A 14,575-nucleotide genomic window follows, 5' to 3' on the forward strand; every position below is an offset into this window, starting at 1 on the left:
AAAGGATGTTTCTGGAGCCTAGATTAAATGAGGCACTTATGGCTACTGCCCACTGTTATACTAAGAATTTTTTATTTAAACATTAGAATAATTTTATTTTTTATTTTTTTTAATTTAATTTTATTTAATTTTATAATATTGTATTGGTTTTGCCATATATCAAAATGAATCTGCCACAGGTATAGAATAATTTTAATGTTTGATTCTCTTCAGTTATTTATAATATTTTAAATGTTATTAGGTTCAGTTTGCTGATATTTTGCTGATCATTTTTGTGTCTGCATTTGTAAGATATATTGGTCTATAATTTTCTTGTGGTTTCCTTATCTGCTTTTGGTATCAGTGTAATATTATGCTCAAGAACAAGTTAGAAAATACTCTATCTGCTGTTAATTCTAATTTTAGAAGAATTGGTGCTAATTCTTCTTTAACCGTTTGAGTAAAAATCATCAGTGTAATGACCTAGTCCTGCACTTCTCTTTGTTGGAATGTTCTTTTGGCTACTCCCTCAATCCTTTTATTTGCTATAGGTTTGTTGTGGTTTTCTATTTCTTCTTGAGTCAGTTTTGCTCATTTGTATTTCTAAAAATTTGTCCATTTCATCTACATTATATAGTTTGCTGGTGTTTGAATGTTCAATTTCATTTCTATGATTAGTGATTTTTGTCTTCTATTTAATTTTCCTTTGTCAGTCTCACTAATGGTTTGCCAATTTTGTTGAGTTTTTAAAAAAAAACAATTTTGGTTATGTTGATCCTTTTCATTGTTTTTCTATTATCTATTGAATATTTCATTTATCTCAGCTCTAATCTGTATTGTTTCCTTCTATCTGTTAATTTTGGGTTTTGTTACACTTCTTTTTAGTTTTTTTTTTGTTATTTATATTTGTCTATGCTGGGTTTTTGATGCAGCACATGGGCTCTTTGTTGCTGTTCTTGGGCTTTCTCTAATTATGGTGAATGGGGGCTACTCTCTAGTTGCAGCACGCAGGCTTCTCCTTACAGTGGTTTCTCTCGTTGTGGAGCACAGGCTTTAGGGTACACAGGCTTCAGTATTTGTTGCACATGGGCTCAGTGATTGCAGCTCATGGGCTCAGTTGCCAGGGATCAACTGATCTACATTGCCTGGCAATCTGATCTACATTGCCTGGCAATCTACAGTTGCCAGGCAATTGTAGTTGCCAGGGATCAACTGATCCCTGTAGTTGCAAGGGATCAACTGATCTACATTGCCTGGCAATCTACAGTTGTGGAGCACAGGCTTTAGGGTACACAGGCTTCAGTATTTGTTGCACACGGGCTCAGTGATTGCAGCTCATAGGCTCAGTTGCCAGGGATCAACTGATCTACATTGCCTGGCAACTGATCTACATTGCCTGGAAATCTACAGTTGCCAGGGATCAACTGATCTACATTGGCAGGTGGGTTCTCAACCACTGGACAACCAAGAAAGTCCCTTCATTTACATCTTTAAGGTGTAAAGTTAGATCATTAACCTGAGATCTTTCTTCTTTTTAAATATATGCATTTACTGTCATAAATTACCCTCTGGCTACTGCCTCGCTGCATCCCATGTTTTGGCAGGTTTTCTTCCATTTCCCTACATCTCAGAGTGTTTGCTTTTCTCTTTTTAATTTAAGTATAATTGACTTACAATATCATATTTGTTGCAGGTGTACAGCATAGTGATTTAATACATTACATTATAGTAAATTTTATATGTTTGATCACCACAATAACTCTAGTTACCATCTGTCACCATACAATGTTACTGCAATATTATTCACTATATTCCCTATGGTGTATAATTACATCCCTATGACTTAATTATTTATAACTAGTACTTTGTATCTTTTAATTCCCTTTGCCTATTTCATCCATTGCCTCACCAGTCCTGCCTCTGGCAACCACCAATTTGTTCTCGGTATCCATGAGTCTGTATCTGTTTAGTTATGTTTTTTCATTTGTTTTGCTTTTTAGATGCTACATATAAGGGAAATCAGGACATATTTGTCTTTATTTTTTTGATTTATTTAGCTTAAAATGATATCTTCTAGGCCCATTCACCTCATTGCAAATGCCAAGATTTTATTTTTCTATGCCGAGTAATATTCCATTATATGCATAAGCTACATTTTCTTTATCCATTTATTTATCAGTGGACATTCAGGTTGCTTTGTTATCTTGGCTATTGTAAATAATGCTGTAAAATAGTGCATGTATCTTTTCAAATTAATGTTTTCATATTCTTCAGATAAATGCAGAGAAATGGAATTGCTGGATCCTATGGCGGTTCTACTGTTATGTTTTCGATGAAACTCCATTCTGTTCTGCATAGTGGCACAGTGCCAAAGTGCTCCCTTTTTCCTCATACTTGCCAATACTTGCTATTTCTTGTCTTCTGATAACTGTCTTTCTGACAGGTGTGAGGCAATATCTCATTTTGATTTTGATTTGGACTTCCCTAATGATTAGTGGGAGCTTCCCTGGTTGCTCGGTGGTAAAGAATCTGTCTGCCAATGCCTGCCAATGCAGGAGACAAAGGTTCCATCCCTGGGTCAGAAACATCCCCTGGAGAAGCAAATGGCAACCCACTTCAGTATTCTTGCCTGGAGAATGCCTTGGACAGAGAAGCCTTGAGAGCTGCAGTCCATGGGGTCTCAAAGAGTCAGACATGACTTAGTAACTAAATGACAACAAAGATTAGTGATTTGAGCATTTGCCATGTGTCTGTTGGCCATCTCTGTGTCTTCTTCAGAAAAATTTCAAGTCCTGCCCATTTTTAAATTGCACTGTTTAAGTTTTTCATTTGATATTAACATATATGAGTTCTTTTATAAATTTTGGATATTAATCTCTTATCAAATGTATCATTTGCAAATATCTTTTCTCATTCAGGAGGTTGCCTTTTCATTTTGTTGACAGTTTTCTTCACTGTGCAGAAGCTGTTTAGTTTAACATATTAATGGAGCCATTTGTTTTGGTTGTTCCTGCTACCATCACCTGAGGAGACAGATACAAAAAAATATTGCTAAGAATCATGATAAAGAGCATACTACCTATGTTTTCTTCCAGGAATTTTATGGTTTCAGGTCTTAGATTTAGTCTATACTGAGTTTATTTTTGTATATAGTAAAAGGAAATGGTTTAGTTTCATTCTTTTGCATGCAGCTGTTAAGTTATTTTCAGAATCATTTATTGAAGACACTGTCTTTCCCCATTGTATTTTCTTGCCTCTTATGTTGTAGACTAATTGATCTTATGACTATGAGTTTATTTCTGGGTTCTCTATTCTGTTCTGTTAATCTATATGTCTATTTTTGTGCCAGTACCATATTATTTTCATTATTTTAGCATTTTAGTACAGTTTGAAATCAAGGAGTGTGATGTTTCCAGCTTTGTTCTTCTTTCTCAAAACTGCTTTGCATATTTTTTCTTTCTTTTGTGATTCCATACAAATTTTAGATTATTTCTTTGAAAATTACCACTGGAATTTCAGTTGAGATTGCAACAAATCTATAGATTGTTTTGAGTAGTATGGACATTTTAACAATATTGTTTCTTCAAATTCATGAAAACAAAATTTTATTTCCACTTATTTGTTTATCATCAATTTATTTCATCAGTGTCCTATAGTTTTCAGTGTATAGGTCTTTTCCTTCCTTGGTTAAATTTATTCTCAGGTATTTTATTCTTTTTGATGCATTTTTAAATAAAATTGATTTCTATTTTCTCTCTGATAGTTTGTTAGTAGTGTGTAGAAATGCAATAAATGTCTTGTATATAAATTTTTTATCCTGGAACTTTACTGAACTCATTTATTAGTTCTAATATTTTTTGGTGGAGTCTTTATGATTTCCTATATATAGTATCATGTCATCTACAAGTAATGACATTTTATTTCCTTCTGGTTTCAATTTTTTAATTTCTTTATCCAATGGCTGTGGCTAGTACTCCAAATACTATGTTGAATAAAAGTGGCTAGATTGAGTATCCTTGTCTTGATTCTAATCTCAGAGGAATGTTCTCCTTTGTCTTTTATTACGATCTTTTTTAAACAGTCTATTTTGTCTGATACAAGTATTGCTAACCCAGCTTTCATTTTCATTTGTCTCTTGTAGGCAGCATATAGATGGATCTTTTTTTTTTAACTTTACAATATTGTATTGGTTTTGCCATATATCAACATGACTCCGCCAGAATGTAAATAGACTAAATGTACCAATCAAAAGACATAGGGTGGTTGAATGAATTTTTTTAAAAAAAGATCCATCTATACACGATGGGGAACACGTGTATAGATGGATCTTTTTTTAAAAAAATTCATTCAACCACCCTATGTATTTTGCTTGGTACATTTAGTCTATTTACATTCAAAATGATTATTGATAAATATGTAATTATTGCCATTTTGTTGTCTGGTTGTTTATTTGGTTTTCTGTTCCTTTCTTCTTCCCTTGGCTTTTCCCTTCTAGTTTGATGATTTTTTTGGTGTGTGTGTTATGTTTGGATTCCTTTTTTTTTTTATATCTACTGTACACATTGTTTGTTGTTACAATGATGTACATAATTGTTAAGCTGACAGTCACTTAAAGTTCAGGTGCATTCTAAAAGTACTACATTTTTTCTTCTCTTCCTCCAAATTTAATGTCTTTGATGGAATACTTTACATGGAATACTTTAACTTTGAGTGTATTTATTAAATATTTATTGAAGTTACAGTTAATTTTACTACTTTTGTCTTTTAACTTTCATTCTAGCTTTCAAGTGGCTGATCCATTGCCTTAACTACATATTTGCCTTTACTGGTGAGATTCTTCTTTCTCATTTCTAGTTGTGGCCTTTTCTTTTCTGCTTAAAGAAGACCCTTTAACATTTCTTTAAAGCCAATTTATTGAGTCAGCTTGTTTAGTTTTGCTTGCCTAAGAAACTCTCTCTCTCCTTCAATTCTTTTTAAAATAATTTTTATTTATTTATTTATTTATTGGCTGTTCTGGGTCTTGCAGTGCACAGGCTTTGTCCAGGTGTGGTGAGTGGGGGCCACTCTTTGCTGCGGTGTGTGGACTTCTCATTGTGGTGGCATCTTTTGTTGTGGAGCACAGGCTCTAGGTGTGTGGGCTTCCGCAGGCGCAGCATGTGGGCTCAGTAGTTGTGGTACATGGGCTTTGTTGCTCCGTGGAATGTGGAAACTCCCCAGTCCAGGGATTGAACCCATGTCCTCCACACTGGCAGATGGATTCTTATCCACTGAGTCACCAGGGAAGTCCTCTCCTTCAATCCTGGTTGATAACCTTGTCAAGTAAAGTATTCTGGTTGTAAGTCATCTTTTTTTTTTTTTTTTAATTCAGCACTTTAAATACATCATTCCACTCCCCTCTGGCCTACCGAATTTTTGCTGAAAATCATCTGATAGTCTTGTGGGGGTCCTCTTGTATGTGACTAGTCATTTTTCTCTTGCAGCCTTTAAAATTCTCTCTTTATCTTTCACATTTGTCATTTTAATTATGATCATGTCTTGTTATGAACCTCTTTCAGTTCATCTTGTTTGAAACTCTCTGTCATTCCTAGACCTGGATATGTGTCTCCTTCCCCAGGTTAGGGAAGTTTTTAGTCATTATTTCTTTAAATATTTTTTTTTACCCCTTTCTCTGTCTCTTTTCTCCTTCTGAAACCCTGTAATACAAATGTTGGTACACTTGATATTTTCCCAGATGCCAAACTATCTTCATTTTTAAAAATTATTTTTTTTTTGTTTTTGCTGCTTGATTATCTTCCAGATCACTCATCCATTTCTGTATCATTTAATCTACAATTGATTCCCTCTAGTGTATTTTTAATTTCAGTTGTTGCATTCTTTAGCTCTGACTGGTTCTTTCTTACTTTTCCTAAATCTTTGTGAACTTCTTACTGTGTTCCTACATTCTTCTACCAAGTTCAGTTAGTCTCCTTATGACCATTATTTTGAAGTCTTCATCAGGTAAATCACTTATCTCCATTTTATTAGGGTTTTTATTGCTGGAATTTTATCTTGTTCTTTTATTTACTACTACATGAAACATGTATCTCTGTCTCTTCATTTAGTTTGACTTTCTGTGTTTGTGTCTATGAATTAGGCCAAACCACTACCTCTCCTGGTCTTGGAGGTATGTCCCATTTGTAGACTGTGCTAAGAAGCTTTGGCAGGTTGTCTGGAGCTGAAGTAGATGCCAGCGTGGAATATCCTGGGTTGCACCATACTGGGGCTGTCTTCGCAGGATGGCCAGGGCTGGAGGGGGCACAGGGTAGGTGGTTCCTGTAATGCGCCATGCCAGGATTGCTCTCCAGGATGGCTGGAGTTGGAGCAGACATGGATTGAGGGGTGGGATCCCAGAATATACCAGAGCAGGAGGGCTGTAACAGGGGTAAGCACAGGCCAGGGTTCTCAGCATGCACTGAGCTGGGGCCATTCCAGTGGAGCTGCTACATGCATGCATGCTGAGTTGCCTCATTCATGTCCAACTCTTTGTGACCCCATGGACTGTAGCCCACCAGGCCCCTCTGTCCATAGGATTCTCCAGGCAAGAATACTGGAGTGGGTTGCCATTCCCTTTTCCAGGGGATCTTCCTGACCCAGGGTTTGAACCTGCATCTCTTACGTCACCTGCTTTGGCAGCTGAGTTCTTACCACTAGAGTCACCAGAGCTGGAGTAAGTGCAGGCCTGAGGGGAAGGGTGGTCCTGGGGCACACCACATTGGGGCTACTTTGTAAGGACGGGTGACGCTGGGGCAGGCACAGGTTGGGGAAACCAAGGTGTATGGTTCTGGGCCAACTTAGGGGAAGCTGTAGTTGGTTGGGGTCAAGTGCCTGGGATGTGCTGGGGTGACCTTGGCAGGCCAGCTAGAGTGTCTAGACATATTCCCGCCCGTGCTATCAAGGGGAAGAACAATAATAGTACTCTCTCATGCCTCCAACCCTGGAGAAAATTCCATTTTCCCTTTTGGCAGATGTTCAACAGTTAGTAAATGGATTTCCTTTATGTATGGCCCAGGTGATTTTTTAAACCACTGTTTTATTATTGTGCCCCCCAGGGTGGGCTAATCTGTGCATGGGCCCCTCAGTGATATTCCTTCTTATTGCATTTTTCCACATCAGAAATGGGTTTCCTGTTCATACCACATCTTCATTTTTCCTACCCACCTCTAGGTGGTCACTCTATCATTTGTTGTACAGAAGCTGTTCAATCAGCCTTTAGTTCTTTAGGAGGAATCACTCCCTACAGATGTGTAGATTCAGTATCTGCATGAGAGGAGATGACTGCAGGGTCTTCCTACATTGCCATCTTAGACTAAAAGCCTCCCACTGTTTCTTTCTTTCTTTTTTTTTTTATTTCCCTTGTGTGTTTGCCTTTGATTCACAGGTTGTTTTATTGTGTGTCATTTAAATTCCACGTATTGGTGATGTTTCTAGTCTTCCTTCTATTACTGAGTTCTAGCTTCATTTAAGCATGGTCAGAGAAAATACTTTGTATGATTTGATTCTATTTAAATTTACTGAGCTTTATTCTGTGGCCTAATATAAGCCTCTGAAGCACGGTTCATGCACACCTGAGAACAAATATATTTTTTGTTGTTGGGTGAAGTCATCTATGTGTTTCTGTTAGGGTGAGTTTGTTTTAGACAGTATTGCTCACATCTTCTATTTCCATACTCGTATAATATGTGTGCTCAGTCATGTCCGACTCCTTGCAACCTCATGGACTGTATAGCCCGTCAGGCTCCTCCCTCCATGAGATTTCCCAGGCAAGACTATTAGAGTGCATAGCCATTTTTTATATGTCAAATTGGCTGGGTATGGCACCCACTTATTTGGTCAAAAATTATTCTTGATATCTTCATGAAGGTGTTTTTAGGATGAGATTAACATTTAAATCTATAAAGTTGAGTAAAGCTTATTACCCTTCATGGGCTTCCCTTTAGTGTGGGTGGGCCTCTTCTAATCAGCTGAAAGCCTTAGTACAACAAGGACTGATCTCCTCTGAGCACAAAGAAATTCTTCCAGCAGACTGCTTTTGGACTTAAGCTGCAAATCTTTTCTGAAGCTTCAGCCTTCTGGCCTACCCCTTGAGCTTTTGGAAGCACCAATCTTCCACAGTCACATGAGCCAATTCCTTAAAGTAAATATATATATATATATTTACTATAAAGAAATATATATATATATTTACTATAAAGAAATATATATATTTCTTTAAGTCAGTAAACAAATATACAAACTTATAATTGGAATGTATGTTTGGAATAGACATACTCAGCAACTGGCAGAATCCTCACACTGGTTCCCTGACGTGAAGTGAGAGCTATTCCGGTATGAAAGGTAAAGTGAAAGCCACTAGAACCAACTCTACCTAAAAAAGTAAACCATGGGTAACTCTGTGTTTGCAGAGGAACCTCACAGATTAGTGCCAAGAAATTAAAACATGCAGGGGCATTGGTTCCCATTCCCAACCAACTTGCCTATTTTAACTGTGCAGAAGACAGATGGGTCTTAGAAAATGACAGTGGGTTATAAGAGTTAGGCTTGCTTACAAAGGACTGAGGTGGTGACTTGAGCTACAGCTGCTGTAGCAGATGTGGTTTCACTGCTTGACCAGATTAACTCATCCCCTGCTACCTGGTATATAGCTAATGATCTGGCAAATCCTTATTTCTCCATCCCTGTTTAAAAAAAAATCACTGGAAGCAGTTTTCTTTCTGCTGACAAGAGCAATAATTAAACTTTCATTGTTCTATTTGAAGGTTATATCAACTCTCACCTGAATTGTTGCTGTTCAGTCATTAAGTCACGTCCAGTGCTTTGTGACTCCATGAACTGCAGCACGCCATGCTTCTAGGTCCATCACTAGCTCCCAGAGTTTGCTCAAACTCATGTCCATTGAGTCAATGATGCTATCCAACCATCTCATCCTCTGTCATCCCCTTCTTCTCCTGTCCTTAAACTTTCCCAGCTTCAGAATCTTTGCCAATGCAACATAACTTGCAGGGATCTTGGTCACCTCTCTTTTCCACAATATATCACATTGGTTCTTTACATTGATATTGTGCTGATTGGACCTAATGAGTGAGTAGTTGCAACTAACTCTAGACATATTGGTTAAAACATATGTGTATTAGAGGGTGGGAAATAAACTTAACAAAAATCAGGGACTTTCTACTTTAGTGAAACCTCTAGGGGTTTGATGGTACAGGGCGAGTTGAAATATCCTTTCTAAGGTAGAGGATACTTTGCTGTACATCTGGTCCCTCCTACAACCAAAAAAACCCAAACCAAAACAAAAAACAACCTAGCCACAATGCCTGGAAGTCTGTTTGGATTTTGTAATAACTTGCTCCTCATTTGTATGTGCTACTCCAGCCCATTACCAGATGACCTGAAAAGCTATGAGTTTCAAGTAGGGCCCAGAACAAGAGAAGGCTGTGTGATAGGTCCAGGCTGCTGAGCTAACTTCTTTGTGCTCAAGTCATGTGATCCAACAGATCCACTGGTGCTTGAAGGGGTTGCTGATTGGAGACTTAGCAGCTCTCTATAAGCGAGTCACAGTGAAGGCCCTCAGGATTTTGAAGCACAGCCCTGTCATTGTGGATAATTATTCTCTTTCTAAGAAACAGCATTTGGCCTACTACTGGGCCTTAGTAAAGATTGACGTTTAACCACAGACCACCAAACTATCATGCTGAAAGCAAAGGAAATACAAAATGGGTTATGTAGTTATAAATACCAGCTACCATATTCAAGTTACAGAAATCAGAAGCAAGGACTGTAATTGTCATATACTTTTTCTCATTTTGTTATGAGGACATTTGTGTGTGCAGTGTATATATTTATATTATATATAATGTCTTAAATATCTTTTTTTATTCCATCTCTTATTCCCTTATTGTATAATATAAGATATACTAACTATGACATTAAACTAAAAAACTTCTGCCCAGCAAAATAAATGATCAACAAAATGAATAGGCAACTAGGGAATGGGAAAAAATATTTGCAAATCATAAATCAGATAAAGGGTTAATATCTGAAATACAAACAAGGCACAATCCAGTAGCAAAAATACACAAATGATACATTTTTCAAAAGTACAAAGGAACTTAATAGACATTTTTACAAAGAAGATATTCAAATTACTATTGGTATGTGAAAAGTTGCTCAATTACTAGTCATCAGGGAAATTCAAATCAGAACCAGAGTGAAATATCACCTCACATCTGTTAAAATCACTATTACCAAAAAGACAAGTGATAGCAAGTGCTGCTGAGGAGGTGGAGAAAAGAGAACATTTGTGCACTGTTGATGAAATTGTAAATTGGTGCAGTCACAATGGAAAAGAGCACAGATGTTTCCCCAAAAATTAAAAAGAAAACTACCATATAGTCATCAATTGCACTTCTGGGTATCCTAAGGAAATGAAATCATCATTTCAAAGAGATGTCTGCACCCTCATTTTTATTGTAGCATTATGCTGGGAAAGATTGAGGGCAGGAGGAGAAGGGGACGACAGAGGATAAGATGGTTGGATGGCATCACTCACTCAATGGACATGGGTTTGGGTGGACTCCAGGAGCTGGTGATGGACAGGGAGGCCTGGCATGCTGCAGTTGATGGGGTCACAAAGAGTTGGATACAACTGAGCGACTGAACTGAACTGAACTGATTTACAGAAGCCAAGACATGAAAACAACCTGTGTCTATTGACAGATGAGTGGATAAAGAAGATATGATGTATATTTATATTGCAACGAAATATATGCAGCCATATAAAAGGAGGAAATCCTGTCATTTGAAACAACATGGATGAAAGTTGAGGGCTTGTGTTAAGTGAAATGTGCCAGATGAAGAAAGACAAACACTATGATTTTACTCATATGTGGAACCTTAAAAAAACAAAAAAACTTCATAGAAACAGAAAAAAAGATTGGTGGTGGCCGGAGTTGGGGGTAGGGAAGACAGGAAAAGTCCTGTAGCAGTCCAGAGACTGCCTTACAATTTCTGCGGGGCTTGCATCTCAGATCTTTTGTTCTTCCTGGACTCCTCATCTCACTAGACTCCGTATTTCTCTCCCATATGGCACCTGCCCCCACTCCCCCCATCCCCCCCCACACATGCATGATCTGTTGCTGCAGATCAAAGTCCGCTTTCCTTTTATTTCACAAACATTGCCATCACAAGACCATTGCTTAAACTCTTAACTTACCAAAATGCTCTGTGGTTGGTATGCGTGTGCTTGTTTATGCCTTGACAGGATGGATGGAACATTAAGATTAGACTCCCTTAAAAAGTCCTTGGCATTTTATCAGCCTGGGATGTGTTTTGGCTGACTTCTTTCCAATGTCACAGGCCTCCAGCCACGTGACTGGCTCCCATCTCCAGACCCGTCTTTTCCAGCCTCTTCCACAACAATAATTTCATAATCAAACAGTTACCAAAGAAAGAGCCTTTTCAGGAGAGAAATAGAGGACATAAGAGGGAGTAGTGGCAGATGAGACTGGCTCTGCATTATTATTCAGGTGACCAGGGGATGAACTGTTTCTATTTTGACTCCAAAATAAGAAGCTTCTGACCACAGGCTGCACAGATAGCCTTTGTAAGATATTTTCATATTACTATGCAGAATAGAGGGGAAATAAAGCCTTTGCTGAATAGTCTCTTGTCTGGGATGCTTCAGAGCAGTTTGGGGGAGAGGAGAGGCTAGACTGTAGGTGACTTGCTAGAGGCCACACAGTGGGATGGGAGAGGGGCTGTGATGTTGGGGAGTAATTCCTGAATTTATTTCATAAGTCCCTATCTCTATCTGTTGATTAGCTGCGTGACCTTTTATGGGTCACATAACCCCTTTAGGACCCATGTTTCACATCTGTAATACGGTTTTATATGCAGTGACCTGACTTTCTTGAGTGTGTGGGAGTGAAATCAAACCTACAGGCTATAAAGCCTTGAATACTGGTTCCCAGCACAAGATAAATACCAATATTTGCATTGGGGATATGGGGAGTTGACACTTTCCATTCAGAGCTTTGTAGCTGGGCAACTGACAGTTGACATTTATTGAAAATGAGAAAGGAAATTTGACTCACACTGAAGAGGGTAAGAACCGAAGACAACTACCATATCCAGGAAAGCCTAGCTCAATCTTGCTATAAAAGCATGACTTCTGTGCCTCACCATAGGTTGGCATTGATGATCAAGGCTGCTGGGGTAGAGCTATTGACCCAGGAAAGCAGTAAAGTGTGGGTGGATGATGCGTGTGGGGACTCCCCATCACGATTCCAGGCAGGTCCTAAAGTGATTCATATAGTCTAGCGTTATTTGTTCACTGCCTGCTGTGTTGCTGGGGTTTCAATGCTTATTCTGATTCAGCAAAGAAGATATTGGGAGTGCAGAGATGATCAAGTTCAATCCCAACCTTCAAGAGGCTGACAGTCCAGGGAGAAACTCGAACAACCATAATAGAAAAAGAAAATCACTATGCTGTTGTTACACCCACAACACAGTTGTGAGCCTAGAAACACCCTCCACTGGCCTGAATGCTCCATGATGTTCCCAGAAGTAAAGAAGGTGAAGGCAGTTGGCAGGTCACTGCAAGTTTGCCAATTGAGAACTGGTTTAAAGAATGTGTGCTTGGGAAGAAAATAGCACATGGTGACACAGAAGGGCAAAGAGCTCAGAATGTTTAAGATGGCAGAGGAATTCTCTGTTACTAGAAGCTAACATCCTTTGGAAGGAGTTTTGGCTTCATTTTAGCCAATCAGCCTGGTTTTCTCTCAGGGTCATCTTCCGAGAACTAATTTCTTAGCCCCATTTCCTTCTCTAGGGGATCTTCTGACCCAGGAATCGAACCCAGGTCTCCCGCATTGCAGGCAGATGCTTTAACCTCTGAGCCACCAGGGAAGCCCCCATTTCTTAGCCAGTGGCAAGCAAATCTAGTCACAGTTTCTGTGGCTGGATAGCGTTGTTCTTCTCTGTCATCTGCAGCTGAGCAGGTAGCCTGACATGGGTCCCTGCTGGGCCTCCCAGCTTCTGGGCTGCATTTGCCTTCTGCAGGGTTAGGATTATGGTTCAAGTTTCCTGGGACTTGCATGGCAACAGAGTGGTGCCAGGATATAGATGGATCCTGACCATCTGGAGGGCTGTTTAAGCTGCCAGGGCTTGGGAAGCTGAGCCACTGGGCGCAGCTGAGACAGTATGAGCCACTGGAATCCTCACTATTGCACCCACTGAGCTTCAGCTCAGTTACTCTCATTCTCATCCTATGTTCCAAAAGACTCACTCACTTCCTAGCATCTGTCTTGGAAAGCTGGCAAATGAAAGGAGTGTTCCTTTTTTTCCTGCTCTTGGGGAATAGCTATTGCTCTGTAAACAAAGCTCTGAATCCACTCTGTTATTCAGCCTTTCTGAAAAAACTCCCCGAAAACCCATGGTGGGGTCCTTGTCCTGCTTCAGATCTAAAATTTAAGGGAGAAATGAGCTTCCACCTTAGAAAAGAATCTGCAATCAGGCTGCCGCAAAATTGGAGAAATACTTATATATCTCATAACGTATGTCTATTGCACCCACATTTTTGTTTTGAAAAATAGTTTTTCATAAAAAATGTTGTTTACTTAAACATGTAGTGGATTCATAACAGAATACCACAAACCCTTAAAGTAGCACTCATTTAATATCTCTCAGTTCTGTAGGTGAGAAGTTTGACACATTTGGGTGAGTTTTCTGATCTGGGTCTCGCAAAGCTGAAATAAGTGTTTCAGTTGATAGCATTTTATCTGGAGCTTGGGGTCCTTCTCTAAGCTCATTCTTATTGTTGGAAGAAATCAGTTTCTTGTGGTTACAGGTCTTGCTACATGTTAACTGGAGATGACCTCCAACTCCTGGAGGCCACATCCAGGTACTTCTCCCAGGGCCCCCTCCATCACAGCAGTGTAGAACCTCTCACGCTTTAATCTCTCTGTTCCTCTTTTTCCATCTGGAGAAAACTGTTTTTGAGAAACTCTTGTGAATATATTGCTGCTGCTAAGTCGCCTCAGTCGTGTCTGACTCTATGTGACCCCATAGAAGGCAGCCCACCAGGCTCCACCATCCCTGGGATTCTCCAGGCAAGAAAACTGGAGTGGGTTGCCATTTTCTTCTCCAACGCATGAAAGTAAAAGTGAAAATGAAGTCGCTCAGTCATGTCCAGCTCTTAGCGACCCCATGGACTGCAGCGCACCAGGCTTCTCCATCCATGGGATTTTCCAGGCAAGAGTACTGGAGTGGGCTGCCATTGCCTTCTCCATGTGAATATATTAGGCCTTCTGAATTATCTTCCTTCCTTAAAACTACATAATCTAATCAAGAAGTATAATCGATCATGTTCACAGCTCTGGAAATTAGAGTGAGAAGAGAAATCGTGGGAGCCAATTAAGAGATAGATAGCTATGTATATATATGATTTGTATTTCTATTTGTATTTTGGTTATGTTAAATATTCAACTTTTTTCTACACAGAACTACAAAATTTATAGACTGTCCTTCTGGTCTTCCCTCTGCCACTCTCCTCCCAGTT

This window comes from Bos javanicus, chromosome 3, assembly GCF_032452875.1.
Source record: "Bos javanicus breed banteng chromosome 3, ARS-OSU_banteng_1.0, whole genome shotgun sequence".
Lineage (NCBI taxonomy): Eukaryota > Metazoa > Chordata > Mammalia > Artiodactyla > Bovidae > Bos > Bos javanicus.